Raw genomic sequence first — 11165 nt, forward strand, 5'->3', positions numbered from 1 at the left:
AAACAAACAGTGGCTTTAGTTCTGATTTTAAAAGATTTATGTACAGTATAGAATTGTGTATATGAAACAAGTAGATTTAGCAACCAAGAAACATGAAAATTGTGTGCAAAATAATGTTGAATTTATTTCCTAGTTTCTAGTTTTCCAGTTAAATCGGTACAGAAACTGACTGTGACTAGTAGTCTGACTGTACATATTGATCAGATATGCTAAAAGGAAAACAAATGATATGCTTTTCCCTCTTCCTATATGTTTTTCATAAACGTTCCATCCTTTCCCTGCTGATGGCCTGGTCATTACAAAGATTTATATTGCAGACGAGTTATTTCCTAATCTCTAATAAATCATCATCATTGTTGTTGTTGTTGTTTGCCGTCGAGTCGGCCCCGACTCATAGACATTGAAAATCTACTCACATTTTTCCCTTTAAATTCATTGCTAAGACTATACTATCTATTTTCTATCAAATGTAGAAATGGATAGTATAGTTTTATTTGGGGAGATGGGTTCTTTGTCAAGTAGTAATAATAGCTTATTTTTTAAAAGCACATACTAATACTCCAAGTCTATCTAAAATGTTATGCTAAGTGATGATTCACTTTCTATGCCTTGGTACTCAGCAAATTACTTTATATTAAAATACAAAAACTGTTCCTTTTGGAGCCATTCCAAATGTCTCAGTCACTTTAAATATCAAAGAGACTTGGAAAAACAGGAAACTGCTAGTTTTTAAATAAGTATGCCAAATAATAAAAACAAATCTAAATTTGAATGAAAAAGACATGAGAAACTAAAAAAATAAACATTTTGTGAGGACGGTACAAGACTGGGCAGTGTTTTTTTCTGTTGTACATAGGGTTGCTATGAGTCAGATCCAACTCATCAACACCTAACAACAATAACATCCTTATTCTCATAGGCATTCCCAATGGCATCCACATTCTGAGGAAACAAAGAAATCTAGGATAATTTTAAAAGCAGTTAATAATTATTTTCTCTAATTTTTCAAGGAAAAGAAAATGACCTATTGATGCTTGAAGGAAAATAAAGAAAGAAACCTCAGTATTCACATTCTAAGAACCAATGCCAAAACATATTCAAAATACACTCTAAGTTAAAAAAGGAAAAAATTGAAAAGGTTCTCATTTTCTGTTGCTGCTTTATGTGGTTAAACAACTCACACCTAAAATGACTGAATGGCATATTGTTTTAAAAATACTTGAAGAGAGAGAGAAATAATTTATCCAATATCTTTATTAGCAGTAACTAATAGTTGTTCATCAAAAATTGCTACTTCCACAGCAGATAGAAAAAATAACCATGTTAATACTGCTGTGACATTAAAGTCCTAGAGGAAAAATAACTTTCATAGCATCATTTTTATTATGATGGAAAAGTAATCTAAATGTTTGACAACTTGTCAAAATACCTGAGATTATTATGTCATTTCCTGAAATGTTCTTAGATACTCTGTCACATAACACATACTAATCATTACACAGTGTTTTACTGTTGACAGTGCACTCTCACTTTCACTCTCCTTAGATCCTTCTAGATACAGAAAGTGAGCCAAGCATGTGCAGGGCCTTGACCTCTGTTTTGGTTATCTAGTGCCACTCTGACAAGAATATACAACCAATGGGATGGGCTTAACAAACAGGAGTTTATTCCCTTATGGTCGGGAGGCTAGAAGTCCGAATTGCAAGTGCCAGGCTCTAGGGGCTATGTGAAAGCTCCTTGACCTTGGGCTTCAGCTCTGCCTCTTGCTCCCAGACCACTGAAGCTAGAGGCATCTCATCACTCAGGCAGCTACTGGCTGCTGAGGCTAACAAGCCCAAGGTTGACAAATAAAATGACACAGTCCCGATGTTACCAAACCACATGGCAGGCCATTCGTTCAAGTCCACTGTAAATCCCAAGGTCGGCAGAGCATGGCAGGCTGCTGAACAACGACATAGCTATATGCAGGGTCCAAGTGTGCCATAGGCTAGAGATTGTTCCCAAAGCTGTTTCTTATGTATGGGAAGCAGACCATATACCCAAAGGCAACTCAGCTGCTCACAATAGATTCCACCACGGAGTTGATTATCAGTCTCATCATGGAGAATACTATATCCAGCCGCCCAGCCGCTCAACCAGGCCCAGCCAAGTTGACACATAAACTTAACCACCATAGCCTCGGATGCAGTCTCTGCTGTTCCCCTAGACTGTGCATGTGAACACACACATTTCCACATACATTGGTAAGTGGAAATGTAATATAATACACAGGTAAGAACAATATTTATGCAGAAAACTTAACAAATGTTACCCTAATATATTTAATTATTATCTCATTATCTTATCTGATGATAATTCTCCATTTTCATAAATCTACATATAAATACCCTGAAGAACATCAAGTATCCAAATTTGATTGCATTCCTACCACACAAGGCACATAGAAAGCAATTGCTTCAGTAAAACATAAACTGTCTAGATACCAGGATGCTGCTTCTCTCAGGATTTCTGAATAACCGGAGATTTGACATTTCAAGAGGAGGCCACCCATACACACCGGCACCAGCTCCTAAATGTCCAGCCATGCAAACCTAAACATCATACTGAGAAGACTGCTCTGCTTCAGGTAGTGACAAAAATTGTCAGACCTGTACAAAATATAATTTTCAGTGTTGCTGGAAACTCAAACATTAAAGACGTTTTGGTCACGTCTGCTTAACTCCATTTACTCAAACACATGTTTAAGAACATAAAAGCTTTGTGATAAGGCTTTCCTAATATACCCTAGCGTCAAATGGTGATTCATAACCAGTAAGCAAGAAATTATTCTCTGGTGAATCCTACACATGAACAAAGTGACATATCTAGAAGGGTTTTTGTTGTAACTTTGTCTGCAAAGAAAAGATCAAAGAACATCCCAAATGTTCATAAATAAAGAACTGTCTAATTTTATATTTACATAGTGCAATACAGCAGCTACAATAAAGAACAAGGAGCTCTCTGTGGAAATTGGTAAATTAAAAAAAAAAACCTTGTAAAGAGTAATGTATGCCTCCTTTGTATAAAAAAAGGTGGAGGAATAAGCATATTTTCTTTTTTTAATATAAAAGCATAAAAATTATTATAGAATAGATATGGTAATACTAATAATGTTTTCCTTTTTTGAGGAAAGGAATAAGAATGACACAGGTGAAAGGTGTTCTAATTATTTTTTGTACTTTTTTACCATGAAGTATATGTTCAACCTATTTAAAATTAAATACAAATTAAATGTAAATAAACTTAGTTTTTAAAGGGTGTTAAAATAATTCCCCAGCACTTAAATCTTTACTTAACTCTTAACCACCAAGAAAACAGTCAATCGGCTTTCTCCTTTGCAGAATCTAGTTACATGTGTTTTACTATATGTGAATAGTCAGAATGATTTAAAATTAAGGAGGAAAGAAAAATCAACCTATTATTATTTCAAGATTACATGTCTTCAAATTTTAACATAAGAACAAATAAGTCAACACATTGCCCTCTCTCTAGAGCTGGAAAAGCATGTTAATGCCTCAGTCTTCTGCTCTATATACTGTACTCCCTAAGGACAAATTGCACCACATGATGGCTGATGACCTAGTTTGAGCATCCTTCCCTCTCTCCTCACTCCTGGCTCCAGTGAAAATCAGAGATGGTGCAAAAACTGCTAATGATCCTCACAGCCCTAATGTTCATTAAGGAAAAAAAAATCACTGCAGTGGAGTCAATTCCAACTCATAGTGACCCCCTCCTTGAGATTCCAAGGTGGTATTTCTACAGAAATAGATTGCCCTGTCTTCCTCCTGAGGGGTGGTTGGTGGGCTTGAACCACCAGCCTTCTGTTTAGCAGTCAAATGCCTTAGTCTCTATGCCACCAGAGCTACTAAACAGGGTACTTCAAAATACAGTGAAACCTATGACAGATGGAACTCAACAGGACTGCCTTGTTTTTCTGGGTCTTGCAAGTTTTTCACCTTTGACACCATGCAGTCACCACTTTTCTAATACTCTCTTTAGTAAAAAATACTTGAGTTTTTCATCTGTGACAGGTTTCTGCTTTCATAGTTTTATATAGGTTCTGGTTTTCATAGATTTTACTGTACTAAATCCTACAGGTTCATTATTTATATGAAATTTGCATTATATGATCCAAAATTTATGTTCACATTCTCCTTATTAGAATTCTACAATTTTGATAATGCAGCTTTATTGGAAAGTATGAAATAGCTTGCTTATTATGTCTCTTAACAGACATGTTCTGATTTCAAAGATTCAACTTAATCACAAACCTTAAAATGAGATGTTAACTTCTACACAGATTCAGATGTTTCTCAACATGATAATTACTGCTATTGCTTTTGAGCTAATCTTACTGTTATTCAGTATAATGAATAGAACTTGTATTAGAAAAGCATATGTCCTGAATAAAAGACACTTGAGCCCCTGAAAAACAGCTGCATAACACATGTGCTTGCTATTGTTATTTTTTCTAGTCAGAAATCTCAACCTAATAAAATTTAAAGCTAGCTTAATAAACTTATACATCATCTTCTTAAAGAGAATTACTGGATAAAGAGAAACGGGAGCTCTGGTAGCATAGTGCCTAAGGCACTTGACTGCTAAGCAGAAGGCTGGTGGTTCAAACCCACCAGCCACTCCTCGTAAGGAAGATGGGGCAATCTACTTCTGTAGTGAGTGATACTGCCTTGGAAACCCAAGGAGGGGTCGCTATGAGTCAGGTCTGACTCGACGGTACATAACAACAACAGGTCTATTTTGCAGGCTCAAAGCAGTCAGGCATATAGATCTCCAACTCATGACTAGAAGTAATTTTTGAGAAATATTTAATCATTAAGACAAAGACTAACCATCATCACATACTAGCTGCTGAAGACATATTATCCTAAAGCAAGACAAGGATACAATTACTGAATTTGTTGGCTTTCCAAATTACTAAAACCAAGCTAGAGGCAAGAACTACCAACTTGGAGAGTTTGCCTTGGCTTCCATGAAATGAAACATAAAATTCAGTAACTAATTTGCCAGGTTTTTTTACATATTCATTGGACAACTCACTCACCCACGTAATGTAGTATTTATCAAAACTACTACATTCTTGACACTGCTTTAGGTGCTTTGGATGTAATAATATGCAAAGGAGACATTCCTGTTACAACCGAGTTGACAGCATAGTGAGGAAAGTTGGGTAATCAAATAATTTTAAAAATTAAATATGTAATTCCAATCTGTGAAGTACAACAACAAAAGAGTTTGAGGGACCATGAGTGAACTTAACAGAAAGTCTAACCTGGGAATCTGGAGAAGCTTCTTCCAAGAAGTGAAGTTTGAATTGAGATATAAAGAATCAATAAGGGATTAGGATGAAGATTATGAAAGAAGGGAACTAGAGGAAACGGTAAATAGGCATCCCAGACAAAGGAAATAGACATACATAGGCTCTAAAGCTGAGAGAAACATGGCTTAATTAAGATACTGAAAGGCTACTTATAGCTGGACACTGTGAACGAAGAGGACAACGGAGCAATCAGGGCCAAGTTAGGAAAACATCTCAGCCATAACCAAACACCTTGAGGAAATAAATCACTGGACTTGCAGGCTTAGGATCACAGTCTAGGATGACAGCTAACTCAATTGGTAGAACACAGTCCACAAAGACAATGTTTACATCCTAGTGTGATGAGTAATGTCTGGGGTCTCAAAAGCTAGTACATAGTCACCTAACATGCAACTATTTTTCTCTTTCTGTCCAAAGCAAAAAAGAGTGAAGAAATTCAAAGACACATGGAAACAAATAGTCCAAAGAACTAATGAACCACAAGAACCTTATCCTCCTCAATCTCAACTGCTCTGAAAGAGATCACAATAGAAGGTCTTGGATAGAATGGATGGAAAATGTGGAACAGAACTCAAAAATCATAAAAAAGACCAGGCTTTCTAGTTGGACAGAGACTGGTGGAACCCTTGAGCCCTTCATCACCCTTCAAGCCTGGAACTAAAATGACCTCAGTGGTTCAACATTCAGCCAACCAACAGACGAGCTGAAAAGGTAAATAATAACAGTAGAGGGACATGCACCCCTTAGAACAATTGGCTATACAAGATCAAAAGAGCAGCTTTTGCTCAGGGACAAAGCTCAGAAAGTCAGAAGGCATAAGAAAGGACAAGTAGAAATGGGAAACACAGGGAAGAAGTGGGAAGAGTGGTGTTACATTGTGGGAATTGCAATCAAAGGCACAAAACAAAATATAGATGAATTATTGAATGGAAAACCAATTTGTTCTGGAGGCAGAGACAAGATGATATCCTGCTAACATACTCCACCCAACCTCTCTACAACAGAGACTCAGAAAAACTGAGTGAAACAGATACAAATGAATGCTGAGAATGCTGAGCATCAAATAAGAGGATAAAGAATTACACTGGAAAAACAAAAACAAAAAAAATTACACTGAGTACTAATTAAAAAGGGAGAAGGAGAGAGGTCAGTGTGTAGGGAGAGAAAAGAAGCCAGGATTGGCTGAACCACTGCCATTTTGAGCAAGGAGGCATCAGACACAGACAAGGAGAAAACAACTTCACAGAATCCACACAGCAATAAAGACTCAGTGTAGACAGGTCAGGAGGAATTGCAGATGAGCAGACAATAATACAGGAGCTGGGGGAGGAAGCTGCAGGAAAGTAGGTCAGACTTACAGTGGCACAGATCACCACAGAGTGAGGAGGGAGCCAGAGAAAGGGAATGAAATAACTCACCACTAGTAGACACTAGTCATTAGGGCTGAGGACCCACACAGGGGAAAAGCTTGTGTTGGGGTGGTTGGAAAACCTAGACTCAGGATGGCCTCTGGCTTGATTGAATCTGGTCAAGAGCTGGATAAACAGCTGTGGGTGCCCAGAATGGTGCCAGACTCACACCAGTGAACTAGAACTGGAAAAATACACTCTCTAATCTAACAAAGACACACCTTCCCTGTGCATAGACATAAATACTCTTTCTACCCCAGCAAATGGAAATCAAGATGAACACTAAAATGAGAGAGATAGATAACACATTGGGAGGACAAAAGAGTAGAATCAAACTGGGCAAAGAACAAAAAGATATCCATCTAAAAAGCTCAATGAACCCCATACAGGATAGAAACCAAGAGAAAGTCACCAAGACATATCATAATCAAAACTTCCAGAATCAAAAACAAAGAAAGACTCTTGAGAACAACTCAGGAAAAAGAAAATGTTATTTACAAAGGGTAACCAATAAGACTAAGCTCTGATTTCTCTGCAGAAATCATGCATGCAAGAAGGCAATGAGATCATATATACAAAACCTAGAAACAAAAGAATTGCCAACCAGAAATTATATATCCAGCAAAACTATCCCTCAACTATGATGGTGAAATTAGGACACTCCCACACAAACAAAAATTAAGGTAATATGTGAAAAAACAGGCCAATATTATAAGAAATGGTAAAGGGACTCCTTCAGACAGAAAACCAATAGCAGAAAATAATAACATAAGATTAAGACATGTGATGACACCAAGAGAAATCAACCCAGAAAAAGAATTCTCAAACTAATATAAGCTTACAAAACAAAAAATAGAGAACCAGAGGTGTCAATCTGTAAACAATAAGCACTACAAAGCAAAAATAAATAAATAAATAAACCAAACTCACTGCTGTCGAGTTGGACCCGACTCATAGCAACCCCTCCTTGGGTTTCCAAGGCAGTATCACTATGGAAGTGATTGCCCAATATTCCTTCTGAGGAGTGTCTAGTGGGTTTGAACCACCAGCCTTCTGGTTAGGGATAAATGGTATAACTACAAAACTTCCAAATGGAGAGGCATTAGGATGATATCAATATAGAACAAACTGTTCCAAATTCAAGAAGACAAAAATTTACTACAGGGTAACCACAAAGATAACTAAATTGCCTTCTGACCAAAATAAGAAAGAAAAATTTACAAGGACTTAGAAAAATCAAAAGCAACTACAATGAAGAAAAGGAAAACCTGATAACAAAATGATGACAGCACAGAAACATATTCAGAACAAAGAAACCAAGAAAAAACACAATTAAAAAACACAAAAGAATGACAGTAGTAAATTAATACCTATCAGTGATTACACTGAATGTGAATGGCACTAGTCAAGAGAAAGAAAATTGCAGAATGGATAAGAAAAGAAGACCCATTGATATGCTGCCTAGAAGAGACTAACCTTAGACATAAAGATAAAAACAAATTAAAAATCAAGGTGTGGAAAATAATATATCAAGTTAATTGCAGCGAAAAAGAACAGGAATAGTAAAACTTTCTGATAAAACAGACTTCAAGGTGAAAACTAGCATAAAGAACAAACCAAAACCAAACTTGCTGCCATCTAGTTGGACCTGACTCATAGAGACCCTTCCTTGGGTTTCAGAGGCGGTGTTGCTACGGAAGTAGATTGCCCAATCTTCCTTTCAAGGAGTGGCTGCTGGATTTGAACCACCAGCCTTCTAGTTAGCAGTTAAATGTCTTAGGCACTACACTACCAGAGCTTAAGGAAGGGCATTATATGATGATAAAAGGGTCAATCAACCAAGTGGACATATCTATAATAAATATCTATGGAACCAATGAAAGAGCTCCAAAATACATAAAGCAAACATTAACTGAAATGAAAGGAGAAATAGACAACTCCACAATAGTAGTAGTTGTTGCTGTTGTTATGTGCCGTGAAGTCGGACCTGACTCATAGCAACCCCTCCTTGGGATTCTGAGGCAGTATCACTACAGAAGTAGATTGCCCAACCTTCCCTCTGAGGAGTGGCTGGTAGGTTTCAACTGCCAGCCTTCTGGTTAGCAGTCAAGTGCCTTAGGCACTATGCTACCAGAGCTCCTACAACAGTAGTAGGAGACTTCAATATACCACTTTAGATGAAGGACAGAACTAGAAAAAAAAAACTCAACAAGGATACAGAAGATCTCAACAACACAATTAACCAACTTGACCTCACAGACATACAGAACACTCACCCAACAGAAACACAATACACATTCTTTTCAGTGCACATGGATCATTCACCAGAACAGCTCATACATTAGTCCAGAAAACAAGCCTCAAAAATTTAAAAACATTTAAATACTCTAGGCATCTTAGATCATAATGCTATAAGTTAGAAATCAATAAACAGAAGACCAGGGGGGAGGCGGGATAAATCAAATACATGGAAGCTGAATAGAAAACACTGCTTAAGAACTCCTGGGTAACAAAATAAATGAAGTATAAAATTAAAAAATTCCTAGAAACAAACAAGAGTGAAAACACAACATACCAAAACCTTTGGGACATAGTGAAAGCAGTGCTCAGAGGTCAATATATGCAATAAATGCAAACATAAAAGAAAAAAAGAGAGAGAAAACAAAATCAATACTTTAACCCAACAACTATAACATTTAGAAAAAGAAGCCTGCATCTCCAGAAAAGAAAAAGGAAATAATAAAGACCAGAGCATAAGTAAATGAAACAGAAAAAAATTAAAAAGACTAGAAGTTGGATCTTCTAGAAGTTTAACAAAACTGATAAACCATGACAAATCTAAGGAAAAGAAAGAGAAGATGCAAATAACACAAATAACAAATGAAATTGGTGATGTCACAACAGAACCAACTGAAATGAAAAGGATAATTACAGAATATTATGAAAGCCTGTACTCTGACTGTGATAGATGGAGCTGTGTGTCAACTTGGCTGGACTACAATTCTGTGTGGTTTAAGCTGTTGTGATGTGATTATTCCCATGATGGGATCATATGATTATGTTTTGAGCAGGCAATCTGGTGAAAGGGAGTTTCCCTAGGGGTGTGGCCTGCTTCCAGTAATATCCAAGGACATCCTGGGAAAAGAAACATTCTTCTGTGGATCGGGATTCTGTTGTGCTGCCTACAACTGTCCGTGTGTGAACAGTCCACCATTCGGCCTGGAGATCTTGGATTCGTCATTCGTTGGAGTCAATAGCCAGTGTACTGCCTGCCAGCCTTGAGCTCTTCAGCCCCTGTGGCTGCAAGAGTTGGGAAAAGCTTCCAGCTTGATGTTTGATCTAGGAACTTTGGACTTGCCAGCTTCTATAAGTGTGTAAGCCATTTTCCTAAGACAAATTTCTCTCTCTATATATATATATATTTATACATTTTCCTAAGATAAATCTCTCTCTCTCTCTCTCTCTCTATATATATAAGCTTTACTGGTTTTTGTTTCTTTAGAGAACCCAGTCTAACACACTGACACATTCGAAAACCTAGAAGAAATAGAGAGATTTCTAGAAGGACATGCCCTCCCTAAACTAACAGACTGACATAGAAAATTTGAATAGATCAATAACAAAAATAAAAATTGAGCAAGTCATAAAAAATACTTCCCACAAAAAAAAAAAAAAGTCCTGGCTCATACAGCTTCACTGGAGAATTCAATCAAATGTTTAGAGAAGAGCTGACACTTACCCTTTTCAAACTATTCCAGAACACAGAAAAGGACGTTGTTGTTGTTATGTGCTGTCAAGTCGTACCCAACTCATAGCGACCCCTCCTTGGGTTTCTGAGGCGGTATCACTATGGAAGTAGATTGCCCAACCTTTCTTCCACAGAAAAGGATAGAGTAATTCTAAATTCATTCTATGAAGCAAGCATTACCCTGGTACCAAAAACCAGGCAAAAACACCATACTAAAAATGAAAATTGCAGACCAATATCTCCCATGAATATAGACACAAAAATCTTCAAAATCCTAGCTAATAGAATCTAAAACTATATTAAACAATAGTAATAATAATAATACACCCTCAACAAATGGAATTTTTACCAGATATGCAAGGATGGTTCAACATTAGATTAAAAAATTCAACATAATCTATTACATAAATAAAACAAAGGAAAAGAAACACATGATCATATTAATTGATGCAGAAAAGGCTTTTGATAAAATCCAACATCTATTCCTGATAAAAGCTCTCAGAAACATAGAAATAGAAGGAAAATTCCTCCAGATAATAGTGCCTAAGGCATTTGACTGCTAACCAGAAGGCTGGAGGTTCAAACCCACCAGCCACTCCTTGGAAGGAAGATTGGGCAATCTACTTCTGTA

General features: G+C 36.8%; 1 protein-coding gene across 1 annotated transcript in view; it reads right to left on the reverse strand.

Moving 5' to 3' along the window:
* Positions 1 to 11165, reverse strand: part of MTUS1 (microtubule associated scaffold protein 1) — a 139502-nt gene that overhangs the window by 38781 nt on the left and 89556 nt on the right. The gene's annotated exons all lie outside the window — the stretch shown is intronic.

The sequence above is a fragment of the Orycteropus afer genome, unplaced genomic scaffold, assembly GCF_000298275.1.
Source record: "Orycteropus afer afer isolate SDZICR_OR568_19922 unplaced genomic scaffold, OryAfe1.0 scaffold00483, whole genome shotgun sequence".
Classification (NCBI taxonomy): Eukaryota; Metazoa; Chordata; class Mammalia; order Tubulidentata; family Orycteropodidae; genus Orycteropus; species Orycteropus afer.